Consider the following 6,171-nt stretch of genomic DNA (forward strand, 5'->3'; position numbering starts at 1 on the left):
GCACAGACATGTCCTTAAAACAACCCTTAACGTTCGTTTTCAAAACTACATTTAGTGCTTTTTTTACTCCCCCGAGCACTCAAAGAGCTTAACAACATCAGGCTTCACATTCACCTATTCACATACACACTCATGCACCGTTGGCGTAGACAGATAGGGGTGCAGTGACAGGGACAGGAGGAGTTGGGCTCAAACCGACAACCCTGCAGTTGCGGTCAGTGGCGTCATGCCCATTGAAATAAAGGGGGCATGTGCGCCCTCAGATTTTTCCTCCCTGATATTTTTTTTGGTCATAACTTTATTCCTATTATGCTCCATAATAAGCCAGAGCCTATAAAGACCCAAATTGACTCCTGCCCCCCCCTCCCCAGAATTTTGGCTTGCATGATGTCCCTGGCTACACTGAAAGCGTCATTCACAGCAGCATATCATTTTTGTGTGGGGCTTGTAGGCTACACTATTTACTGTTTTGCTGTTACTATTCCCGTCCAAGTCCATTCCCTGCTATTTTATATTTTTGAATTCTTTGTCCACTGTTTTGTCTTGAGAAATCTCACCATAGTTCACTGAGCATGGCTTTTAAAAAACCAGGTGGCCTCATACATGTTCATATTGTTGCGCTAATGTTTTCGATGAGGTCTTGGAAAGGACATTAAAGCAACACAATAGGACTTCCCCATTTTCAGTCAGTTTTCAACATACTGGGAAGGGTATCCATCCAGTGCTAACGAGGTTGAGAACTGACGAAAAGGGTCCTCATTACAAGGCCACAGTGCAACAGGTGTTCCGGGCGTGCATCAGTATTGACAGAGATGCAGTTCAGTTACAGTCAGTGTATCATCAAAATGAGCTATTATTTTGAGGTAAAATAATTACATTGTGTTGCTTTAACCTTTGTTGTAAACAATTTTTGTTTGACTTATGGTGTATGTAATATTTGTTTCAAGGGATCAAAACCATTTTTTTCTTTTAAATATCCAGGTCATATTTTGGCTTAATTCAGATCCTCTTTAAATGACCATAAAATTCCAAATGCACTGTGGGCATTGAGAGTGGTTTTACTGTATATGCTGTGCCTTGTTTGGTGGATTGGATAGATTTGACATGATTCCTTCAGGACTTTGTCAGATGGCATCACATTTTCACCATCACCCATGATGGCAATCGAAAGAGCAGCCATGCCTTTAGAAGGTTTTGTCTGGTTTCCTGGCAGTTGTTGACTAAGAAATAGATAGTCCAATAGGGGTAAATACAGTATGTTCCGTGTAAACAGCATCATTTAAATGGAAACCTCGTTCTATTTTCATGATTGTAGAGTTATGAAAGCACAAGCAATTTCTAATACTATTGTACACTGGTAAATCTGACTGTGAAATTGCAGTCAACTGAGAGAAGGAAAATGACAGCAACCACATTTGCACCCTAATCCTAGCTAATCTATTTCTGGAATACCTACCACCACAACTAATCAGCTCATTCTGTGTTACACATCTACAGTATGTTATACATTTGAACTATCTATTTTTATTTATATTAAGCATTTTCTATGAATCTTAAAACAATTGTTCAAAGTGGAGATCTACAGTCCCATTAGCAACAAATTCACTTCAAAACTTTGGGGAAAGACCATCACAGAAGAGAGAAAATTGAAGCTATAGCAAATGGCCTCAATCGGGCATGGTGAGTATGATTAGCAGTGCACCACAGAATTTGTATTCAAAGTGATATAATACAGGTGTGAATTCTGGGGGTGTAGTAACACTGCTTATGTTATGTCCAATACTTTGTTCATTACAATTAGCCATCAACTGCATGTGATTAAAGTGATAAGAAAGAAATCCTATTATTGCAAAACATCTGGATTGTTTTAGAGATCCATTCATCATTTTGGCAATAGATATCACCAGTATGCTAGTAGTTAATTGTTTATGTTTCATCGGCACATATGCCGAGAGCTCTTGTAAGATATACCCTGCCTGTCTCCTGTGCTGCGTGTCTTGGGTTATGCTTAAGTTGACGCCAATTACTACTACACACATTATCAGTTGTGGGTTACGCCTAACTGGCGAATTGTGTACCTGAAACTTCACTGGTAAAGTGTCACTGTAGCAGCACTGACATCATGTGGCTAAGGAGCCTACATACTGATGGAAGTAAATCTATATAAAGCTCAGCGACTAATATAGCCCCTACGACCTTTTCAAATGTATGCAGACCAGTATCCTGATAATGAGGTGCACTATACTGTATGCAGACCAGTATCCTGATGAGGTGCACTATACTGTATGCAGACCAGTATCCTGATGAGGTGCACTATACTGTATGCAGACCAGTATCCTGATAATGAGGTGCACTATACTGTATGCAGACCAGTATCCTGATAATGAGCACTATACTGTATGCAGACCAGTATCCTGATAATGAGGTGCACTATACTGTATGCAGACCAGTATCCTGATAATGAGCACTCTATGCAGACCAGTATCCTGATAATGAGCACTCTATGCAGACCAGTATCCTGATAATGAGGCGCACTCTACTGTATGCAGACCAGTATCCCCAGTATTTATTTGCTTGCTTGCTTGTTTGTTTGTTTTGCTGGATGTGTGTCAATACCAGATAATTTGTAACAACATCATGGATGATGTTTGAGAATGTTCATGGTGGTGGTGGTTCAGTATTACAATATATTACTGGTAAATGTGGCATAGGCTTACTTCATGCTGTGGTAGGCTACTGAAGGAAATTTTCACTAATTGCACACTAGTGGCAACTGCAGGTAATGCACAATAATCTTCAGAAAGAATACATTTTGATACTTAAATCATTCTGTTCAATGTAGGCCTACTGTCATTGAATGAGTCTTAACCAATAAGAAACCTTTACAGCACAGAATATTTAGCAATGGATGTTCATAGTGATGGATGTAATATGAATGCGTTGAAGCAAAAACGATATTCTATGGGTCCAAAAATGTGAAATAAACTTATTTTACAGTACGCGTGTATGTATAATTTCCTAGAAGATTACTATAGCCTAGGACGTCACTCGTCAGGGCCAAACAGGGAACTGAGAGTGGTCGAAGGAAATCGTGAAGCTGTCCGCGCGCTGTTGGAAATATAACAATTGATTATACTGTAAACCCCTGTTAAACCTAATAAATCTGACTCCGCTCAGTATTAGAAAAGTTTCGGTTCAAAGTAACATGGCTATCCATAGTGGGCTGGTACGCCCACAATGCCTATGGTTAATGAGAATGCCTAACTCGTTTTCTTATGACGCGCTCAAGCTTAGGAATATATATTATAGGTCTCCTCCACCTGCCGATTAATGGGCGGTTCCTAAACATAACACGTATTGGTCTGGAAGTGGTCAGAGGTTACATGCTGATCCGGACTGCGATACTCACCAGCGTGTTAGACAGTCAAGCAAATTCCTATGCTACAGGGGGTCAAGCTGTGCTAGGTTTTCGCGACCAATCTAGGACCATCGCTGACAAACTGCCCACCGCTGTGTAATGCTTGGTCATTTCATAATAACATGCCATCTCCCAGGTCATTTAGTTTCTACGGCAGCGATAACTAATCTCAACCGTTCATTATGCTAGTAACGTTACCTAAACTGCTACTCTGGACTATAAGTACATAGAAAGGCTATGCGGGTCAGAACATAACAATTTATTTGTCAGATACAAGCTATTCATCCAATACATTATAGAAGGTACATCTAAATGAATAATGTGAAAGTTACGAAAACAGGTTAAAGGAACATTTAGGAAACCATATGAAGCAATCAGAGAATGAACATACCAGCTCAGAGGATGATGACTACTGTACACACCTTAGTGGTGCGGGAGATTCTGACTACAGAATGGCTCCTAGAACAACGTGTTAACCTCCCTTAAATAGGCTACCCAGTTTGTGATTGGTTACATTGATATGGATCACATGGTTGGAGGTCAGCTGATTTGGAGGTCACATGAGGAGTACTTTGATGAGACTTGAGACCATTGTTGTAGTGAGAGTGAATCAATCAAGACATGACAAGGTATACATTTGATTACATTTCCTGTCCCTATAGTTAACTGTTCCTGTGGACATGTGACAGTAGGCCCACAATAGGCCCACACTTAGTAGTTGATCAAGAGTCCATATATGATTGAGAGGATTATCATCAGCCTGGTAATTAGGATCCTTACATTACCGTTCATCGAAGTGAGCTAAGAAATTCTGATTGAGTTGAAATTGTCAGTATTTTTCAACAATGCAGTGAGTCATTCAGTTCATTTGGATCCCTCCTGGGCAGCCGTGGCCTACTGGTTAGCACTTTGGACCTGTAACCGGAGGGTTGCCGGTTCGAACCCCGACCAGTAAGCACAAGTAAGCACGGCTGAAGTGCCCTTGAGCAAGGCACCTAACCCCTCACTGCTCGCTAGCGCCGCTGTTGATGCAGGCAGCTCACTGTGCCGGGATTAGTGTGTGCTTCACCTCACTGTGTGTACACTGTGTGCTGTGTGTGTTTCACTAATTCACGGTTTATAGTTTATAGTCAACTTCCAACGTCACCCATGCATAATTGCAAAACAAGGTGTAGCTGACCAGTGTTAAACTAGCAATTGAAATGTCTATAAAATCCTAGAACTAACACCACAGAACTATGAAAAGTTTGAAAATATAGTATAATGTAAATCAATTTAATTTAGGAACGTTTGAGAGCACATACTTAATCAGCATTCCCCGCAGCCTTAACCTATCAATCTTTTGATACAGGGCAAGGGGGCTTTGCAACCAAAATCACACAAAAGGACTGAAAACACCCCAAAAAGATACAAGGAATCTACAGGTGCAAAAGAAAGGTCCCAGGCCAAAGCGAGGGCCATTTGTTGCTGTGTCCCGAGCATGTGGTCAAGCTGAGGAGTACTTTGTTGCGTTGCTGTTTCTGATGTGGATCAGCCTGGCGTCTATGCTCACCCCATCCTCCTGAGGTCAGGGATGAAATGTGTGTGGCGGGTAGTTTACGCCTCGAGCCATGTCCTTCATTGCTCTCTGACTCTAGAACCACACCCCTTGGCGCAAAATCCGCCACTGACTGGGTGTAAGATAAGAATAAGCTTTGCACTGCGTTTCTGATCGTTAAAACAGAGCCCAAAGTGTGGTCTGGTGCATGATCCAATAATCGCTATCTTACACCCTCTAAAAATCATTATGCCACTGACCAAGATAAACCTGGCCTGGGTGAAACCAGATGAACGTGTTGGCAAATTTGAATTTGCTCTGCAGGTCCATCTGGAGAGGAGCCCATTAATGCTATTATACAAACTTGCATAAATACTGCTTGCACAGGTGTAAATTGGGTTGTTGTTCTTTCATTACTTTTTACCAGGCAGCAACATTCAGTTTGTAGAGTCAGCTGGCAATACATTTTCTTCACCACCCATGGCAATCGAAAGAACAGCCATGCTTGCCATTAAAAGATTTTGTTTGGTTTGTGTGTTTTTGTTGTTGTTGACTAAGTGCCTGCAGTAGTAAAGCTGAGAATGTGGTGTTTGGCACAGAGGGCCCTATCATGACAGTCAAAAGTGCATCGTTACTCGTCAAAAGCTTATTCAAATTTAGTAGGATGTCCAGTCCACATTGGGAGGGTTTTCACTATCAAACGTCGAGTGCATGGCGCAACAAGGTGTTCCTAGGTTTTTTAATCAGGCATGGGTGTGTTTGGGGCGTATAACATCATTTAAACCAATAAGAATGACATCTGTCATTCCCTTTAACGGCGCAAAGCGCGATGTCAAATAAATGCATCAGTATTTTGACATTCAACGGCGCATTTTAAGGAGGCTGCTTGCGAGACCGTATGGAATAGTCATTCCACCAAACCATGCTTTACTAGCATGGTTGCTGCTGGTGTGCGTTCATGGATGATAGGTGCACCCGCTAATATGACTGTTGACAATGCACTCTTAAAATAACATATAAACAACTCACCATAGACTTCTGACCAGGTGTACAATAGTGATTTTTAGACAATGCGCTAAGCCACTCCCTAAGTTGTTAATTGCCACACCCCTGGGCGCATTGTTTAAAAAACAAATGTGCAAATTAAGGAATTAAACTTTGCGCCGGGTGGAAAATGAGTTTTACGCCATGCGCCAGGGTGCAAAATTACGGAGCC

This window comes from Alosa sapidissima, chromosome 19 (assembly GCF_018492685.1).
Source record: "Alosa sapidissima isolate fAloSap1 chromosome 19, fAloSap1.pri, whole genome shotgun sequence".
NCBI classification, from domain to species: Eukaryota; Metazoa; Chordata; class Actinopteri; order Clupeiformes; family Clupeidae; genus Alosa; species Alosa sapidissima.